Genomic DNA, 22,434 nt, shown 5'->3' on the forward strand with positions numbered 1-22,434 from the left:
ACTCCTTAGATAAGAAATCAAATTTCACATGGATATAGGCAGGAAAGATTCAACACAACAGAATCCTCTTACACACACACACACACACACACACGTTTTTATATCATGATGGGCACAAAATATTAATAATATTATTTTACATCACCTAACTCTAACACAAAACTACTGTTTATCAAAATGTAATTGATTATGTTTATTATATTTTTCTTGTAAATTTTTTTTTTAAAGCATGTTAAATAATTTCTTTCCATTATTTTGCTTTTGTAGTAAACTAATAATATTTGCCATGAAACTAAGACCTTGCACAAATGTGTAAAATGTTGATTAACACAAGCCACCTGCTGTAAAACAGGCTTCAATGAAAAAGGTGTTTGAGAAAAATCACTAAACACAAGTGCACAAGGACACATACTTATCATGCAACACTCACTCACACACACACACACACACACACACACACACACACACACACACACACACACACACACACACACACACACACACACACACACACACACTCACAACACTGCAGAGCAAGCACAGTATGTCAATCCGTCAGTCAGACAAAATCGGGTTGATGTTTAAAACAAACATTTGTTTGACGTATAGCTCCAGCATCAGACAGACATTGAATTTTGGTTGGATTAAACATCGCACTGCAAAAAATATTGAAATGCATGGGAGCACATTAAATCTCTGAAGATCTGATCAGAGGATTAAACTCCACAAACAGCATTAGCAGCTTCACACATTACTAACCAGACTGACTGTATTTCTGTCAGACGACTACAGAAGCTCTTATTGAGAATGAACAGAGGTTTAGATGTTGATGTTTTATTGAAGATAGTTTGGTTTGAAGTCACCGTTATGGAGATCAGCGTTTGCTTTAGATGGGTAGTTTGACTTTAAACATTAGTTTTTCTCTGGCTGCTGTAAATGTGTTTGTTATGGCAAGAAAAACAAGAGAAAATGTGATCAGATGATCTTGTCTTACTTGATGATAAATATATAATCATCATATAGTAGACTATTTCACTGATGTCATTCAGAATCTAATCTTTTCATGCATGATCATTTTGTATTATTAATAATAGCAAGCCTGTAATTCTACATTATCCACTAAACATTTTGATCTGCAGCATCTATTAGACTCACTCAGACATTAATAATCAGCATATGAATCTCAACTACGGTGATGTGCTTAATGCCACAATGCATTTTGGGAGCCATAGACTAGTTTTGTAGTGTGCGCAATCCCTCAGATTAGAGCACTGCCGGACAATCACAGGACTATTTCAATCAATAATGAGAAATTAATGACATGATATCAAACTAATAACCTGAATATGATCAACGAATAACTGTGAACACGGTTGCAGCAGCCAGAGATAAAGTCATCATGTTAGAAAGTCGAGTTAAACTAAGGGTGCTTTCACATCTCTAGTTCGGTTCATTTGGTCCGAACCAAGGGCAAACAATTATTCATTGTTGCATTTTTCAGATTTTTTGGTTCATTTTCACACCACACTGATTGCTTTGGTCCGAACCAGTTGAAACGAACCAAAACGCAGGCACGTGACAACATCCGGCAGTGGCTCAGTGGTTCATGTAGGTTGTCTACAAACCAGAAGGTTGGTGGTTCAATCCCCGGCTCCACCTGACCAAGTGTCGAAGACACCTAACCCCAGCTGCTCCCGACGAGCTGGATGGTGCCTTACATGGCTGACATCGCCGTCGGTGTATGAATGGGTGAATGTGAGGCAAAAATGTAAAGCGCTTTGGATAAAAGCGCTATATAAATGCAGTCCATTTACCAGTCCATTTTACATCCACATCACTCATTGGCCATGGCGTATTTCCTAAACTGCTTTTCGATTGGTCAGAATTTTTGGTGTGGGAAAATTCCAACAGAAGAGGCAAAGCCAGCAAACTATAACACTATGAAGTGATGACTGCGGGCTGGTTTTGTCCCTGGCCATAATCTACTACACGGTGTGTATTTACCACAGTATGCAAATACCTTTCTATAATGAAGCGCGGATGCGATGTGAAAACAACGTTCTAATGCACTGCAGACGGCGAGCGCGCATCGCTCAGCACTTCAAGCGGAGGCGTGCATTAATTATTAACTCTTGACATGCTCATCTTCCGAAAATATTGCCAACGATCTATCAGGTAATAATGTCATGCACACACAATGTCAGCGCAGCTACGGCAGCTGGTTCAGTCCAAAAATGATCAGTACTTTTGCAGCTGGTTCTGTTCGAGGTCGGATCACGTTCTCACCACAAACACACCGCTCCAGAGTTCGTTTGAAAGCTTACCGAGACCAGCTCTTCAAGGAGGTCTCGGTACACTTGTTTGGTCCGCTTTTGGTGCGCACCCGAGTGCGATTGCTGCTTTCAGACCTGACCAAACGAACTGCACCAAAGAGGGAAACGAACTCTAGTACGATTCAACCCAACTAAATGAGGCAGGTGTGAAAGCACCCTAAAGCAAACACTGATTCCAATGATGGTGACTTCAAGTGGAAGACATTTGAAAAGTAATCGTCTTGCAGAAATCAGGGCTGCGGTGAGCAGTTTTTTATATTCTGTTTATATTCTTTTATATTCCTGGCAGGTTAAAATTGCTTTCTCTACGCCTTCAAATACCGAATAACATGTCTCTCAGAGGCCAGTAATCAATTTTCCATTTTGCTCTAATGTTATTTTCTGAAAATAAGGACTGAAACATTTCAATACCCCCATATGTAAAAACACGATACCAATGCCTAGAGACCCCCAAACCCATCAGAACAAATTCAGCACAGTTCAGAAAGCATGTCATAAACATGCGATCGTGAGAACCATTAGTGTGACACATCTTATGAATCTGTCCTCAGTTCAGCTAATACTGTGAGCTGAGACTGGCCGTGAATGACGCACATCTGTGCTGTAGACATGCGGATAAACAGTTTGTTCTACTTATGTAAACAGCGTATGAATGTTATCAATGAGCCGCTGAGAGTCACTCTGTTTGTGTTTTAACGTGTGAATAATATATTGTAATTGTCTCTGTTTCCTTGCTAAAAATACTCGTGACATGCATGTAGTGTCTCATGACCTCGTTGTGGGTTTCCATGCTCTCGGAGGTACAGCAAACTCACTGGCTTCCCCAATGATGGCCGTAATGGTGTATGGCGGAACCACAGACAATAAAACATGGGAATGACAGACAACCAGAGATCGTCGGGATGAGTGAAGGAAGAGGAAGACATCAGTCTTGATGGGGTTTTAGAAATCTGTACAATTCCCACCAGACAGAATCTTTCTGGAGAAAACATTACAACTTCATGTTTTTAAAGACAAGCCTAGTGGCCAGGATGTGATCCAAACACCTTTTTCCTTCCCTGTTCCCACACTTTACAATACCTTTGTGTGGAAAAACAGCCCAAATTGAAGTCGTTGTTCACTGACAGTTAGCATCATTATTGGTCTAAATGACATGATTGGCTTAATTAAAAGAACACAGTTCAAAGCTGCAGGCTTCAGCGCCGTAGGAAATTGGATTAGACTGAATGCGTTCTCATTTTTAATTTATTATTTCATAATATTTTTTTAAAATCTTTTTTTTTGACAGTATCACTAGAGAATGACATCAAAACACTGTTAACACTGAAGTCAGATTTAGCATCCTCGCCCTTTGTTGCCGTCTAATCCGAAGAATCTTTTCGCTCTGCTGGAATTTCATCAGTATTTCTCATTCCAGTCCCTCCAGATCCTCCGGTCAGAGCTGAACCGTATCCACCGTCTCTGCAAAGTACGGAGACATCATGCCCCTCTCACCATCTTATCTGTGCTGACTGACATTCATGGCCTTACTCCTCTTTTTCATTATTTTTCTTTCCAATTGTACTCTCCGCTCCTGCTAGTTCAGACGCCTGAGGCCTCCGGCAGCAGCTGTTAATGTTGGACAGATATCAAGATCACTCTGACTGAGACTGCCACAGGAAATGACTGATGCAAGAAAAGCCATCAAAACTTCCTTTAGTCTATCTATCTATCTATCTATCTATCTATCTATCTATCTATCTATCTATCTATCTATCTATCTATCTATCTATCTATCTATCTATCTATCTATCTATCTATCTGTCTGTCTGTCTGTCTGTCTGTCTCTGTCTGTCTGTCTGTCTGTCTGTTTATCTGTCTGTTTGTCTGTCTGTCTGTCTGTCTGTTTATCTATCTATCTATCTATCTATCTATCTATCTATCTATCTATCTATCTATCTATCTATCTATCTATCTATCTATCTATCTATCTATCCGTCTGTCTGTCTGTCTGTCTGTCTGTCTGTCTATCTATCTATCTGTCTGTCTGTTTATCTGTCTGTCTATCTATCTATCTATCTATCTATCTATCTATCTATCTATCTATCTATCTATCTATCTATCTATCTATCTATCTATCTATCTATCTATCTATCTATCTGTCTGTCTGTCTGTCTATCTATCTATCGTTCTGTCCGCCTGTCGTTCTGTCTGTCATTTTATCTATCTATCTATCTATCTATCTATCTATCTATCTATCTATCTATCTATCTATCTATCTATCTATCTATCTATCTATCTATCTATCTATCTATCCGTCTGTCTGTCTGTCTGTCTGTCTGTTTATCTGTCTGTCTATCTGTCTGTTTATCTGTCTGTCTGTCTGTTTATCTGTCTGTCTATCTGTCTGTTTATCTGTCTGTCTGTCTGTTTATCTGTCTGTGTATCTGTCTGTCTGTCTGTTTATCTGTCTGTTTATCTTTCTGTCTGTCTGTCTATCTGTCTGTTTATCTGTCTGTCTGTCTGTCTGTTTATCTGTCTGTCTATCTGTCTGTTTATCTGTCTGTCTGTCTGTCTGTCTGTCTGTTTATCTGTCTGTCTGTCTGTTTATCTGTCTGTCTATCTGTCTGTCTGTCTATCTGTCTGTTTATCTGTCTGTCTGTCTGTCTGTTTATCTGTCTGTCTGTTTATCTGTCTGTTTATCTGTCTGTCTGTTTATCTGTCTGTCTATCTGTCTGTTTATCTGTTTGTCTGTCTGTCTGTTTATCTGTCTGTCTATCTGTCTGTTTATATGTCTGTCTATCTGTCTGTTTATCTGTCTGTCTATCTGTCTGTTTATCTATCTGTCTGTCTTTCTGTCTGATACATTGTTCATTATGAAAACAATCAGAGTTATTGTTTATCTGAGTTAAGTATGAACATGAGATTAAATCAGTTTATTAGACCTATATGTTTCATCTCTGTATGGCTGACAAATATGCACCATATTATTTTATTAGTGAAGGTTAAAGCCTTAAAATATCCAAATGCATGGAAGTTTCATATTCAATTCAAACAAACAAATCTTAATATCCAACACAGTCTCACCCCTACTCGTCAAATGTTGCCGAACGGTCAAGGGACCCTGACGTCAACTGTTGACGCACAGGGTACCCCTAAATCGCCATTTTTCGACGTACTGGGTAATCCACTGATTTCAATGAGAAACCTAGGACGTCATAAACAGACGTGTTGGGCATGTGAATGTTATCGTCATGATGGAATTTATTGGGTTATAATTGTTCCATTATGACATGTTGGAGTGTGATTCTCAATTTAATCAGCCAGCACAATTGTATTTACATTTATTTACGCTATGATACACGTTTGAAACAGCAGTCAAACCCCACCCCGCCCTAAACCTACCCATTTGCGTATTATATGATATAAAACACAGACTGTAACAGACAACAGGCACACTTTATTGAAAAATTCAAACTATTCCGAGGCCAAACGATTGAATTGTGAGAAGAAAAGACCCAAAAGCAATCACCTCGTCTCTATCCGCGCCGCGCGCCGCGCGCATAGGCCGCGCGCCGCGCCCCGGCGTCACACTGAAGACGCCACAGGTAGACCCCTCGGCGTCACGCGATGGACGAACTGGGAACCCAATTGCTTTCAGTGGGAAACCTTTGGCGTCAACATTAGACGGCAATTCTATCGGTATGAAATCGCGCTGAAGAAGTCTCATTCAGAACACTTCGCGATGTTTGGCATCAGATCACGTGTGCCACATGTTGGTGAGTAGTCATACATATTATGTCCTAATATTTGATATAAAGTATTTTCTGCTTGTAGTTATCGATCATGTTCAGTCACTGCATTGTATCTGTCATCATCTCCACTGAGGCTTTGCATTTCTTTGCTTTCTAAATAAACACACCTTGCTAATAGGGTGATTAAACACTGTCACGTGACGTGCTATAGACCTTTAAACAGTTGTTAATATTTAATAATAATTACTAGTGTAGTTCCAACGTGGCATTTGTAGTAGAAGCACAATAAAAAATAAAAAAAACAACACTTGCCATGCGTTTACCACGGTATTGGTAGTTTTAATGTGATATTTGTTGTAAATAAACAGTAGCCACAACAATTGGTAGTTTTAATGTGATATTTGTTGTAAATAAACAGTAGCCACAACAATTACCATGCTTTAAATGCATTTTAATGTAAAATCCAAATATTGTTATTTAAATAGTATACTTTATAATGCTATATATTATATATTATGACTTTTTTCTCTCTCTCTTTCTTTTTTTTTTTTTTTTTTTTTACCTGAAAAGACCAAAAGGGCCTCTCGGACTCAGTCAACCCATTCTTGTTTGTGGAGATGTAACGGAGAAAACCGAAAGCTGCAACAGCAAATATTTGTAATGGTATGTATGTGTTGGTTTGAACCCTTTATCAAACATTTTATTTAGCATTTGTTGTTACTTATTCTTACAAATCCCATAGCTCAATCAGTAAGAACATATTCCCAAAGTCTTAATAATTCACAAGATTTAACAAGTTGTCAAATTCGTATGATTCTCGTACATATAGCTCTGGAAAAAAGACCACTTAACATGGATTTCTAAATGTTAAGTGGTCTCTTAATTTTTTTTTTCCAGAGCTGTATTTGTATATGAAGAGTTCAGATGCAAAAGCCTCAAAAAGCCACTTCGGTCACATGACATCAGATATTCAATTATTTTTTCTTAATCAGATCAGTTGCACTGTTTATAACGTCCCGTTTGCATGTAAATAATTTATGTGATCACAAAATCAAGTGAGTTATCTACATTTTCAAACAAATTCATATGATATAGCTTGCTATTATATACTTTTAATAATGGGAATGCACACATATCTGTGAACTTATTACATAAATGTATTTAACATTTAATTATGCATCGTTTTTTTACAGAAATAAATCCTACAGTTATGTTTAAACTGACAACATCATCATCATGTCCTGTCCTGGGTACATTGGGCAACATGTGTCCTCCAACATATTCGATCTGTGGCCACGTTTTCACATCTTCTCATGGAACACCGGCATTGAGGTCTTCGTGAAACATCTGTCTCATATCTTCCTTGGTTTTCCCTGTCTCGTGCGTCCTCCTGGTGGTGTCCACTTCATAAGTGTTTTTGGGTGTTGTTGTTTGGGCATGCATAGGACATGTCCAGTGAAGTGCACCCTTTGCTCTGTCACAGTGTCTCAAAGTCTTCACGTGGAGTCTTATGATCTCTTTGATATATGCAGAACCAATATTCATAAACTGTTCTTGATGTCTGCCTATGCCTTTATCATCAGGAGTTTTAGTGAAGGACATATCTATTGCCATCCACTGGTTCTAGTCATGCATTGACTTCATGATGCTATAGTCCAATGTATATTTCTGCATTTGTTGTTTGTTTGAACAAATGAAGATAGTGACAGTTAATACCTTTTGAAATCAATAATTATTCATTAAAACTTAATGGTCACTACATTAAGGGTCACTATATTACAATGGTCACTAAAATACATGTCTACCATAACTACCTCTATCATTATTTCACTATCATTATATCACTACCTTGTTAATGTAACTGTAACATGAATGTACTTTATAGAAGTATTTTCTTACTGAAAATGGTTAACATTTACAATAATCATCAACTATTTTAATTGGCATTTAATTTAGTTACAATAAAAGTGAACAATAATCGCAAATATATAGTATTAAAGTTTAGAATGTAAAATGTTCTTTTTTTGCCTATATATATATATATATATATATATATATATATATATATATATATATATATATATATATATATATATGGCACTACATTTGTATTTAAACTGTTTGACATTAAATATTGGAATATGCTTACAAAATTGTGTGCATTCATTGTGCTTTTGTTATATTTGTTTTAATTCCAAGAGTTCAGATTATAAAGGATGGCTTAAAGAAGTTTATGCTTGTAGACCATTGCATAGAAAAAGGATTCTCTTTCAAATATATGTATTATGCATCAGTTTAACCACATAAAGAAGACTTTCGTTTTAAAATGTGAGTTTTATTATTTAATTAGAATAAATAAATATTTAGCAGCCTAAATATTAAATCTTTAAGAAATCTACCCCTTCAGTTGAACCGGATGAGATGTGATATAATTTACCATAAATGGACAAGTAAGTGTGACGCCTCTGTTCAGCTGGGTTGTCATTGGCTGTGACTTTATCGCAGAACGCGCTGTGATTGGACTATCTGTTTTAACCCATATAAAACGGCGTTTCATGTTACAAAGTATGTTTTGGTGTTATTACGTCAGTAATACGTTAAGCTAACTATAAAGTGTCGCTATGTTGTGAGAAATGGCTCCTTTACTGAGAACCCAACCCTAACCCTAAGCATTTCTGCACACTTCTATGAACTACAGCGCCATGTTTCCCATTGCATTGATACAATGACAGATATATGGGTAATGTAGTTTAAAAGGTTTCATAATGAAACAATAAATGTTAAGTAAATAACATATTTAATGGACAACTGGATATTAAAATATGTTCATTGTGCAAACCTTTATGACATATATGAGGGCCAAGCTGAAATTGTATATTTTACTGTGAGCACTTTTAAAAAAAACCTTTATGGCAGCTTTCCATATATGTCTGAAAACTGTGGCCAACATTATTTAGTAAACATTGCATATGCAGTTGTCCTGCCAATTTTCTCTGTGATACGCTAACCAGACTTTGAGTTAAAGCCATTTGAAACATGCTTTTTTTTGCTCTTCCAGGGGCCACTTCTGGGTCCCTGGAGGTGTAAGGGCAGTACAACATACACAGATCTATTCTCCTCATCACGTACAACAAACTTTGAGTCACATTTAAATATCAGAGTATTTTGTCTTTTCTATTCTAACGTCATGCTTGTATTAGGTTTTGATATTGTAAGACCATCTGATGAAATACAGAAATATTTGAAAGAAATGTTGTAAAATAATAATTATTACGTTTTATTTTCTTTTATGGATAAACACTAATAAATATAATGGATGAACCTGCAACAACTTGCCATTATCCACTTTCCAGAGTAAACAAAAACTATTTATATTATTTACACTTCATTATTACTATTAAATATAGGACCATGCACCATTAAGTAAAATAACAAGAGACATTGTCACAATTTCATCTACACCCTCTTCACGTACCTGGCATCGAAAATGTGCATGCTTTAATTTTTATTGCAGTAGTAGATGTACCAGAATGATCAACATGGATCATCTTCAGTTAAGCTTGAAGTGTTTGTAATCCTTCCCTTTATTTCACTGAAAACTGACATACTTGTTACAGCATGCAAGTATATACAACTTTTTGGAGAATTGTACCAAATATAATATAACCAGATAAAAAATGTTTACTTCTCAAGTAAAATATTCTTGGTAATTAATTAGATAACCTAAATAAACTTGTTGAATGTGTATTTACTGTACCAAACACCATACACAATTCTCACCATACTTTATCACTCAACACTTTATTGGAGGATACAGTATACAGTTGATAAAGTAGAATAAAGTCAAATAAGATTCAAGATAAATAAAAATGGTTTTTAAAAAACACATTAACATCATATTAATCCATTCACAGCTGCTGAAGCCACACAAATGAGTGCCACATAATCCCATCCAGTCAACTATGATACAGAAAACAGATTTGATATAGTGTTGGAAAATAATGATTCATTATTACAACTAGACTGGTTTCTGTCTCTTCCCTCTATCATGTTCATGTTCTTCTTCTTCTAAACAGTTCGCCCACTTGTACCCTACAGTATAATCAATGTACAGATGATGTGATCACTGATGTTGTGTAGCCTTTTCTCAACCAGAGGAAGAAGTCGTATAATCCGGCGTTCTCCAGTCCTGGTCTAAAAGTAAAACAACAAACACAATTCAGATTAAGTTTAATGTACAGTCGGGTTAACCTATGTTCTTCAGTAAACTCTCCACCTCAAAATGGGCAGAAATGCCAATTCCTGATTTAAATTTACAAAGCAGCAGCCAGTACATAAAATAATATACACATTGAAGCATTATGTATAATATTGCAGCCCATAATATTAGCCAAGTACTGAACAAAAACTAATTTACCCATATCAACAGCAACCTTTTAAACAGTAGATCTTTTAGAAATGAAGGGGGGATTTTGAAATCCACTGCCGCTTCAATATACCTGTATATATTTATATCCTAATTAACTTCATAATCAAAACTTTAATCAATATTTATCCTATATTATTATAATGATTCTATCCAGTTATGATTTTGTTTTAGTTCCTTGTTTTCTAAAGTGTGTATTTGGTCTCTGAGGAGTGACTGAGGGTCTGGCCTAGGGATGTGTGATGTGTCACTAAACACTGGCAACAAGGTCATGTGTTTGGATTTGAGGTATCACACACCCCTAACATGTCAGGAGTGGAGTAACAGCGTTTGCTCACTTAGCCCGGCTTCCAGATATGAAATATGGATTTGTCTTTCATTTAATTTATTATGTTTTATTCCTTTTATATTTCCTTTTACTGAAACACTAAAGACTCAAGATGAATATTGCCTGTACTAGTGTGTGTTCCTCTCACTAAAAGAAAGCACATGTTATCAGTATGTTTTGGTAAGAACTGGAGCTTAATCAGCTCCAACCTTGGAGAGACTGTGTATCTGTGTATGTGCGCACTATTCTGTGTTACAGATCAGAATGGTGTCAATGGGCACCCTAAGAGATGGGTGGACTTGTTGTTCTGGGCAAGCTGGCGCCTGCTCCAGATCTGGAACGTCACTACAGGCCTAATTCTGGGTGAAAGCATCAACAAGTGACACGTCAGTGGAAACGTGCATCAGATTAACTGACTCGAGTGGAAATTTACCATGACTGTGCATTGTCTCTGAGCCAATCAGAAGCATCCACATCGCAGTAATGACGTGGATAAGACCTTGAAAACGGTATAACTGTTGGGACAATTGTATGTACGATAGGGCGAGGCAACGAGACGGTGAGAGAGGGAGCGCGGCCTACGAACTCCTTGTGAGACTTGAAGCTGGCTTCTGCTTTTGAAACTGCAAACTATTCTTAAGTAAATTTTTCTTTTATTTAATTGGAATCCTGACTCTGTCTTCATTTCTTCACTACTGGTCCTGGGTCATAAGCTGTTAACCCCTAACAGAAAGAACTAACCAGATATTTCACATAATTCAAAGAACATTTACTATTTGATTCCTAATATGTCCCAACTCATTATCTTCTAAAGCTACCCAGAACCATCCATGGTCTACAAAACAATGGAGAAATACATGGAGTTTATAACAACTAAATGCTTTTTCCCACACTTGTCTGCTTTTATCTAAGACAAACAGACGGAGTAGTTTTTAAGAATTGAAGGCCAAAAGTGTAATAATAATTGTATCAAAAAGGGAAAACAAATATTTACCATTTTAAATAAATCCAAGATACAGAACCTCATTTGCTTATTTTAGGAGTTATTAAAAGATTTAGACATGAATAATGGTACGTATTTTATCAGAGTAGAAAGAATGATCACTGTTGAAATGAATAGTCCTTTGAGAGATCAACATCAAATTTTGTACTACATATTACAGCATTGCTTCAATACAAGACATACCAATGGACTTGCGCATTTTTCTGTCTTCTTCGGGCACAAGATGTCCATCTTCCTTCCTCACCCTAAACAAAGGACTTGTTTTCTTAGCTTCGATATAAGGTCTGGTCTTTCTTCTCTTCTGTAAAACAAGAAAATCTCACTTACTCTGTGCAAATACTATTGTTTTTAAAACATATAAATTAAGACAGTTTTACGCCAAGACTCGCTGAGAATCACTAGAAGCTCTTGTGAGGGTTGACTCTTAAAAGAGCTGTTGAGTTTGATATTGTAGAGATCTTTTAAACAAAATAAATTATATAGTTTTAATAGTTTTTAAAAAACTATTTAAAAAAATACTATTTAAATTTTTTTTTAAATAAATAAAAGTAATCTGCAAGTAATCCTGCAAGACAGAAAGAAAGAGGAAATTGTATTACATTGCATGCAAGTTGTGAGTTCATACATAACTGTTTCTTGCTGTAAAAAAACAATGCATAATTAAATGTTAAATACATTTATGTAATAAGTTCACAGATATGTGTGCATTCCCATTATTAAAAGTATATAATAGCAAGCTATATCATATGAATTTGTTTGAAAATGTAGATAACTCACTTGATTTTGTGATCACATAAATTATTTACATGCAAACGGGACGTTATAAACAGTGCAACTGATCTGATTAAGAAAAAATAATTGAATATCTGATGTCATGTGACCGAAGTGGCTTTTTGAGGCTTTTGCATCTGAACTCTTCATATACAAATACAGCTCTGGAAAAAAAAATTAAGAGACCACTTAACATTTAGAAATCCATGTTAAGTGGTCTTTTTTCCAGAGCTATATGTACGAGAATCATACGAATTTGACAACTTGTTAAATCTTATGAATTATTAAGACTTTGGGAATATGTTCTTACTGATTGAGCTATGGGATTTGTAAGAATAAGTAACAACAAATGCTAAATAAAATGTTTGATAAAGGGTTCAAACCAACACATACATACCATTACAAATATTTGCTGTTGCAGCTTTCGGTTTTCTCCGTTACATCTCCACAAACAAGAATGGGTTGACTGAGTCCGAGAGGCCCTTTTGGTCTTTTCAGGTAAAAAAAAAAAAAAAAAAAAGAAAGAGAGAGAGAAAAAAGTCATAATATATAATATATAGCATTATAAAGTATACTATTTAAATAACAATATTTGGATTTTACATTAAAATGCATTTAAAGCATGGTAATTGTTGTGGCTACTGTTTATTTACAACAAATATCACATTAAAACTACCAATTGTTGTGGCTACTGTTTATTTACAACAAATATCACATTAAAACTACCAATACCGTGGTAAACGCATGGCAAGTGTTGTTTTTTTTTTATTTTTATTGTGCTTCTACTACAAATGCCACGTTGGAACTACACTAGTAATTATTATTAAATATTAACAACTGTTTAAAGGTCTATAGCACGTCACGTGACAGTGTTTAATCACCCTATTAGCAAGGTGTGTTTATTTAGAAAGCAAAGAAATGCAAAGCCTCAGTGGAGATGATGACAGATACAATGCAGTGACTGAACATGATCGATAACGACAAGCAGAAAATACTTTATATCAAATATTAGGACATAATATGTATGACTACTCACCAACATGTGGCACACGTGATCTGATGCCAAACATCGCGAAGTGTTCTGAATGAGACTTCTTCAGCGCGATTTCATACCGATTAGTAATGGGAAGTTCGGTTCTTTTCCGCGAACCGGTTCTTTCGGACAGTTCGTTTCAATGATCCGGTTAAAAAAACCGGATCACCGGTTCTTTTACGTCTTTACGTAATGACGTCATTTCTATCATCCCGGCGGATGAATATACATTCAAACATCCATATAAAGTATTTGTAATCAAAACTTAGTATAGTAATAATTATAATTGACATCATCATCATCTTGGAAACATTTTTTCATTTATGTTTAGCAACAGCACTCAATACAGTTCACAAAATCGAACTGAATCGATTTACAACATCTACTTCAAGATATTAGTTTTATTTCTAGAGAGACTGTCACTGTCACTGTCGTGCACACACTGATGTTTTACACGGATTAAATAAACTTACATTGACATAATACTTACACAAATCCTCAGTTCACCCGGGCTCATGTATTATCAGCATCAGCTGTCCCAGTCCGAGAGAAACAGTTCGGTTACGCCGCTCTCACGCATGCTCAGTATCTCAGCTCACCGGTTCTCAGAATCGAACATGTCCGAAAGATCGAATGTGTCCGATAGAAACGGTTCTCGATTCTGTACCAGTGATCCGTTGCAACCGGTCGATCTGACTCGAGAACCGCTGTATCAGTGTGTGTGTGTGTGTGTGTGTGTGCTGAGCACAGGGTGCTGAGCTGCGAACTGCTGCTAGCTGAATAGTCTATATCATAGGCTACTGTTTTGATTACATCTATTTTAAAATCTTTATCGACTTAGAAATTAAATAAGATAAAAGCTGTTCCTGAAAATATCATGCATTATTGATAAAACAAATAAATGTTTAATTTGACCGTTTTACAATCTATTGTTTCCAAAACTTTAAAATAATACAGTGACAGCTTTGTTATAATGTTTCCAAACGTGATTAGTTTTAAATACACTTAACCTGCATTTCGTTCCTCTGAACAAATAACACGCATGCGCAGCTCATCGGCTCATCGGTTCTCAGTATCGAACGTGTCCGATAGAAACGGTTTTGATTCTGTACTGCTGATCCGAGGGTCCGACAACCGAACCGGTACGTTCGGTTACACGCGCATGCTCAGTATCAGCTGCTCGTGAGTTCATCAGATCTCTCAGCAAAACATCTCACTTCAGCTAACGATTGGAGTTACAGCATCTACTTCAAGATATTCGTTTTATTTCTAGTTTGAGAGACTGTCACTGATGGCAGAAAGTTAATATCTACAGTATTTGTGGGATCAGCCCTGATTTGAGACGCGAACCGTTTAGAACGATTCAGTTCGATTTGGTGAACTGGTTCGACCGGTTCACTATAAAGATCCGGTTAAAAAGAACGATTCGTTCGCGAACCGGACATCACTAATACCGATAGAATTGCCGTCTAATGTTGACGCCAAAGGTTTCCCACTGAAAGCAATTGGGTTCCCAGTTCGTCCATCGCGTGACGCCGAGGGGTCTACCTGTGGCGTCTTCAGTGTGACGCCGGGGCACGGCGCGCGGCCTATGCGCGCGGTGCGCGGCGCGGATAGAGACAGTGATTGCTTTTGGGTCTTTTCTTCTCACAATTCAATCGTTTGGCCTCGGAATAGTTTGAATTTTTCAATAAAGTGTGCCTGTTGTCTGTTACAGTCTGTGTTTTATATCATATAATACGCAAATGGGTAGGTTTAGGCGGGGTGGGGTTTGACTGCTGTTTCAAACGTGTATCATAGCGTAAATAAATGTAAATACAATTGTGCTGGCTGATTAAATTGAGAATCACACTCCAACATGTCATAATGGAACAATTATAACCCAATAAATTCCATCATGACGATAACATTCACATGCCCAACACGTCTGTTTATGACGTCCTAGGTTTCTCGTTGAAATCAGTGGATTACCCAGTACGTCGAAAAATGGCGATTTAGGGGTACCCTGTGCGTCAACAGTTGACGTCAGGGTCCCTTGACCGTTCGGCAACATTTGACGAGTAGGGATGAGACTGTGTTGCAATATCGGACGTTAATCATTGTGTGAAGGATATGTATTCAAACCGATTGACAGATTGATTGACAGTCCGTGAGAAAACCATGAACGGCGAGTAAACAAAACCAAACAAAGAGAGCTTCGGTTTATAAGGACAGTCACGCATCTATTCACATCGTACCGAACGATTTTTTTAAAATCAATAAATGCAGAGCGTGCAGATGACAATGCAACATAAGTCTTTTATAGATGAACAAGGATGCATTGTGGATTTGTACAGAGCAGAAATGAAACATTGAGGCCTGTAAACTGAAATAGTGTTCAGTTTATCCCAAGGCAGAGTTGCATAAAACATGACGGATAGCCAAGTGCACACGATCCAAAGCCAGAGTTTGAGGAGAACCATTTATTTTCACAGTCTGTTTCCCTTCATTTAGTACGAGCGTCCACAGTGTTTACCAGGGGCTGCACCGCTCATGAACCCAAGTCTTTTAGCCCCGCCGTCCGTTTACAACTGCAGACATATTTGAACTCTCAGAAGAGATCTTGATGAAGTCTGTGTGACTGGAATGTACACGAGTGTCATTCTCTATTATAATCAATCCTTACCTTTTTTGGGTCTGCAGAAAGGTTGACAGCGGCTGATGGAGGCCGAGACCAGACTGAGAGCTACATTTCAGCTTTGCGATGCTCCAGAGGAATTCAGATTTGAATCTAATTGAGCTTTATGTGGTGGTTTACAAGATGGGAAAACAGTGCCCTCTCTCACACACACACATGTATATTTATCCTAGTGCCTAATCAGAGCTTCCCATTCACGTCTAAATGGATTTCGATAGATAAACCAAATCCTGAAATAAACCTCAATTATTTATGAGATGTGAATTATTTATTCAATCTTGAGTCTGTGTGAGAACCCGTCTGTGGATGTTGAATCCCCACAAGGATAGAAATACCTGCTCCCACACACAGTTTCACACGAATGAAATAAATGCACATTGTATCGGCTTTAGATACACAGTCTACAGGATTCATTCGTGGCATGGAAGGTCAAAAGCAAAATGCTACTTCCAAAAGCAACTGTTAAAGCACATCAAGGCAGCTATAGATTAATGTTGCATGACAGAGTTATGAATTATGAATATTTACATGTTGGATCTCGTGGATTTGTCTCTGCTCAGACTTCACTTTTGACAGAATATCCAACCTGCATGTATTTAAAAGGAAAACATGCACTTAGTCCAAAAATATGCTATCAAAAGAGGAAAGATGAAGAAGTGCTTCAAAATGTATGCAACTTTTTAGCAACTGTATTCCCTCAGTCAAAGCACGACTGAAGCTGCGACATCAAAGTGATTATAGTAACACACACTATTTAGACAGGAACATTTGTGACGCACAGAACTGTAAGAACAAACCCCGGAAGATTTCACCATGATGAAAAGTCAAGGAAATAAGCAGTAATGATTAGGGATGGGTATCATTAAGGTTTTAACGGTATTACTACTCTTACCGATACTGCTTATCGGTCCGGTACTTTAATGGTATTCTTATCAGTACTTTTTGAGATTTTATATATATATACACACACACACACAATTAACAAAAATACACATTATATAGACCAATACAGTGCTTTCATTTCAGGAAGAATTCTAGTAATCAAATGTAAAATAACACTGTTCATCATAAATAGCCAAAATAATGCTTATTAAATCTGAAGTTATTCATTCAAGAGCTGTGAGTGATTTTCTCTTTGCATTTGGTTGTTTAATTCGCAGTAATTCGTCAGCATGTTTATTTACACCGCTGCCTCTTTAAGACAGATGTTCAGATCCATAGGTGACTGATAATAGCAGCACTACACTTTCTCCCGACTATCCATAACAAATACGTCCATTTTAGACACAAACTGTGTTTAAGAGACTCTCCAAGCCGGTCATTTTGACATAGATGTTTGTGTTCATTTGATCGTTTAGACGCGAGTGTGAAACCGAAAGTGTAATTTGTTCGTCTCGTTCAGAGCGCGCACATTTTTGGAACAATCTCTTGCGGACATTTTTGTGCATTTAATTGCTCTTTTTATTATTAAACTCTCTCTCTCTCTCTCTCTCTCTCTCTCTCTCTCTCTCTCTCTCTCTCTCTCTCTCTCTCTCTCTCTCTCTCTCTCTCTCTCTCTCTCTCTCTCTCTCTCTCTCTCTCTCTCTCTCTCTCTCTCTCTCTCTCTCTCTCTCTCTCTCTCTCTCTCTGGTCACGTGTATTTTCAAAAGTACCGACAGCAGAACCGATAACGTCCCAGCTTATCGATACAACGGTCTTTCAAAATTCACCCCCGGGGCTTGGGCGCCGCGTTGCATTCTGGGACGTTGCGGCCATGTTGATGGCCTCGCGAAAGTAAACATACAGCCATAGACAGTAAAAGAAATGGACACAGCGACCCCATTGACGTCAACGGCTAAATAATGAAGTCAACCTAGGGGCACTCACTTCCTGATGGCTGAGCGAACTGCGCAGGCTCAGACTGAGCTTGAAGACGTAGATGTGACGTGAGCCTCCTGTCTGACAGCTGTGAGTCTTCTAGTAGTTGTAGAAAGTGAAATCTGAATCACGTTGTTTAAATATTTTCTCCCGTTGCTTTTGGCTCACTATGGGCTTCTCCTCATTCTTCCCCCTTGACTTTATCAGACTAGTCTCCAGGACATGTCTCCACGTCCCCCCGACTGTCTCATAGACAGTAAAAGATTGCCTGCGAGCATCTCCTCAGGTCTATACGGTAATTTCTCAACTGTGCAACAGGGTCGCGTTGGTTATGACGCAATCGTTAGCCTATTTTTACAAAAACAGCTTCTGCAGGGCGATAGTGTAAGATACAAGGTAACGGAGCCTTTTATGCATTGTCGTGTTTCTTTAGAAATAAACAATGGACAAATGGAGTCTTTAAACGTCTCAGATGTAAAGTTATTCACTGTCAAAGTGACTCAAAAATGAATGGGAGTCAATGGGATGCTAACAGCAGGTGATGGCTTGGTTAGCAATGGCAGCCCCTATGGGTGGAACGCTTTCCGAGCACTAGATTACCCCCTTGCATACAGCAAGTCGAATGAGGAGAAGCAGAGTCGGGAGAAAGAAAAAACATGTTAAAATCCCAAAAGGGATGTGGAATTTACCGGGACACGTTAAATAGGGAAGGCAGGGACCGCTATAGAGACAAAATCGGAACTATTGAAGTTTTGGATCCACATGAATTTCCAAAGAAAGAGCGGAGCACCGACGACGACGAAAACTTTATTTTGTTGGTCCCCAACAGACATTCTACTGACTATAAGTAACTTTGCAACTACAATTCAACTTATTCTACTAACCCGAACCCCAACACATATAACCATAACCTACCAGTCTACTAACAGGACAGTTAATACTCTAATTAGTGTTAGTTGACATGCTGTTGAAAACGTACATAGTAGAATGTTTAAAGTGGACTATCAAAATAAAGTCTAACCGAAACGTATTATTATTATTATTATTATTATTATTATTATTATTATTATTATTATTATTATATAAGAAATTGCTCTGCCTCCGTTTTTATTTGTTATTGCAATGTTATTGTTTACTATATTTATAATTTGCACTTCCTCCATTTTCTGTCTTTTGTTGTTATTTTATAGATACCTATTTATTTGCTTATATAGTATTGAAAGAAATTTTTTTTTAAGTGTATTTATTATTGTTATATAAAGTGCACTCCGTTATATAAAGTGCAACAACTTGCACTCCGTTTTCTGTGTTCATTTTTTATTTGTAACCTTTTACCTTGAAGCATTCCACATTTCTGTGTTCTCAGGTTGCACTACTTGCAAATAAACACTAAAAAAATCTGATTGTGTGACAATTCTTGCTTTTTGCACATCGTACTGTTATTACTTCTTGTCCGTGGTTGCGCCTCCAAGCATGAAAGCGGTGGAAAGTTAATCCATTTTCGACATTTCCCATGGTGATTATGTGTTGCGCTGTTACACCCCAATGCAGCAACGGTTTACCATAGTTGAAAGTACGTACGTCTATAAACAGTGCGCAGTAGTCCGAGTAGCAGTAGAGGATGCCATCAACATGGCCGTCACGCCAAGTACTGACGTCATGACGCCCAAGCCCTATACCGGTTTTCGGTACCCATCCCTAGTAATGATAAGTCATCGATCCGTATTGAACTGCAGTTCAAATGTTCAGATTTGTAATATTAATGTAGAGTCTCTTCGTCTTACCAAGGCTGCATTTATTAGATTGATTTCTTTTTTTTAAATCTCACTGACCAAACTTTTTCAAAAGTAAATATTATGGGGTGTGCAATGAGAGATGTGTTATGAGTGCTGAATGTCCATCTTTCATCCTCAAAACCTAATTTTCTCGCTTGTCTTTCATTCCCTTTCCACCTCAGTTTGCTCATTCTCTCCCTCTTTCTACCAAGCAGTCTATCAGTTTGGGTTTTATCCCCTTTTCTCTTTATTCTCTCATTCTCATTAAAATGTAAATGAGTTTGATTGTAGAGTGCTAAACACCAGCTGACTTGTAACTTTATTGATTTACATTTCGAAATAAAAGAAGAGAGGGAAAGAGTCAGCGCAGGTGAGAAACCAGAGATATTCCGTTTCTAGCGATTGTTCTGGCGGTCCCATCATCATTATGTGTTATGTCATTTTCTTCTTTTTGCAGCTTGACATGCAAATCAAAGTAGGATTAGTTCCTCTTTCTCTGTTCCTGTTGTGCAATTAAGCCGATTTTTCCTCGGCTTCTTTCTGACAGGTGACTCGCATTAATAGACACATCACAAATCCACACACTGGGGATTTGCATATGAATGTGAAAATAATAAACAGTTATTGCTTTTTGTTTGTTTGTCACTCACAAATTCAGCTCATGCCGGTGACGTGCACTCTAAAAAATGCTGGGTTAAAAACTACTCAAGTTGGGTTAAAAATAGACAAACCATTAACTGGGTTGTTTGAAATCGGTGCTGTGTAAATGGCCTCCTTTTCTTCACTCTTTCTTCTGGAACCTAAATATGGGATCTCTGTGAAAAACACTTTTGAAATCTTTATTTTTTTAAAGAGCAGGAATATTTTAGTATGGAAGCTTGTTTCCGCCACAGAATAAAACATTTTAAAAGGTAACAAAGACAAAAGATTACACTCTAAAAAATGTTGGGTTGTTTTAACCCAATGTTGGGTCAAATATGGACTAACCCAGCAATTGGGTTGTTCTAATCCTGCGGTTGGGTTAAATATTTGCTTAAAACAACCCAATCACTGGGTTAAAACAACCCAATTGCTGGGTTAGTCCATATTTGACCCAACATTGGGTTGTTTTTTACCAATCATTTTTTAGAGTGTAAAGATCACAATTCTTTTTTCTCAGAAGTGTGAGATATAAAGTCACAATTATTCTTTGGCGGAAACAAGATTCGCAATTGGGTTGTTTTAACCCAGTGATTGGGTTGTTTTAATCCTGCGGTTGGGTTAAATATTTGCTTAAGATAACCCAATCGCTGGGTTAAAACAACCCAACTGCTGGGTTAGTCCATATTTGACCCAACATTGGGTTGTTTTTTACTCAGAATTTTTTTAGAGTGATACTTTAGAATTAAATTGGCTGCTTTTGCACCAGCATATTTCCTCATATTTCCGCTTCAAGTTTTTACAAATTTAGGCCAAAAAAAGGCACACATTAAAGTGCCATTTATGCTGAGCACGCTTTTCATTTCTGATTTAAAATTAATTTTGATATTCTTTGAGGGCAATAATGTCAACAACAAAAAAATAAAAGATAATTTTTTTTCTGGTTTGAATCCAAGCCAAACTCTTTCCTCACACCAGCCACGCATTGCAGATTGTGTTATGTGAAAATAATAAACAGTTATTGCTTTTTGTTTGTTTGTCACTCACAAATTCAACTCATGCCAGTGACGTGCACTCTAAAAAATGCTGGGTTAAAAACAACTCAAGTTGGGTTAACCACTTAAACTCAGAGGACCCTGTACAGGGTCGGAAATGACATCGTCATGTATTCACTTTCCATTTTAAATGTCTGTGGAGGAGCTATGATGCCATATGTGGTACCATTTGAAAGCTTAGAGTCTCTTCTTTCTGGAGATATGCATTTATTTTACACACAGTAATGTATTTACACTAAATTACTCTGATGTCATTTCCGCCTTGGAAACGCTTTGAAGTTACATAAAACACTGCTAAAAGTGATAAACATGTAAGTATATGTTGTGTAAGCTGTTATAACCCCCCCCAAAATTAGGCGCTTTTTGATTTTTTTTTTATAAATTAATTTTTGAAAGTGTGTAAAAAAGGGTGAAAAAAGGGGGGTCATCCCTTCAGACCCATTTGAGTAAATCTGTCAGACAACATGACACAGACAAACTTCTTTTTTTCCACTATTTTCTGTAATTTAGTGGAAACAGCCCAAACTGTCTGCAGGGTCCTAGAGCACACAGGGCCTGAGTTACAAACTTTCAAAAATGAATTTATGGGGGGAAAAATCAAAAAGCGCCTACTTTTTTGGGGGGGGTTATAACAGCTTAGACAACATATAATTCCATGTTTATCACTTTTAGCAGTGTTTTATGTAACTTCAAAGGATTTCCTGTAAAATGACACCAACATTTTGAACCTAGACCACTGTATGTGTGAATGGGAGGCTTTTCAATTTGGGTAGGCCAAATCCAGGCGGAAATCCCAAAAAATG

General features: G+C 37.2%; 1 long non-coding RNA gene across 2 annotated transcripts; it reads right to left on the bottom strand.

The window, feature by feature from the left end:
* Positions 1–9,989: 9,989 nt before the first annotated feature.
* LOC137073879 (uncharacterized) lies at positions 9,990–13,652 on the bottom strand. Of its 2 annotated transcripts, XR_010904813.1 has the most exons (4): positions 13,632–13,652; positions 12,993–13,085; positions 12,008–12,125; positions 9,990–10,261 (listed from the first exon to the last, which is right to left on the bottom strand). It is a non-coding gene; the product is annotated as an uncharacterized lncRNA (long non-coding RNA). The 2 variants fall into 2 exon arrangements; XR_010904812.1 differs by lacking the exon at positions 13,632–13,652 and having other exon boundaries at positions 12,993–13,105.
* Positions 13,653–22,434: the final 8,782 nt, after the last annotated feature.

Source organism: Pseudorasbora parva, chromosome 4, assembly GCF_024679245.1.
Source record: "Pseudorasbora parva isolate DD20220531a chromosome 4, ASM2467924v1, whole genome shotgun sequence".
NCBI lineage: Eukaryota > Metazoa > Chordata > Actinopteri > Cypriniformes > Gobionidae > Pseudorasbora > Pseudorasbora parva.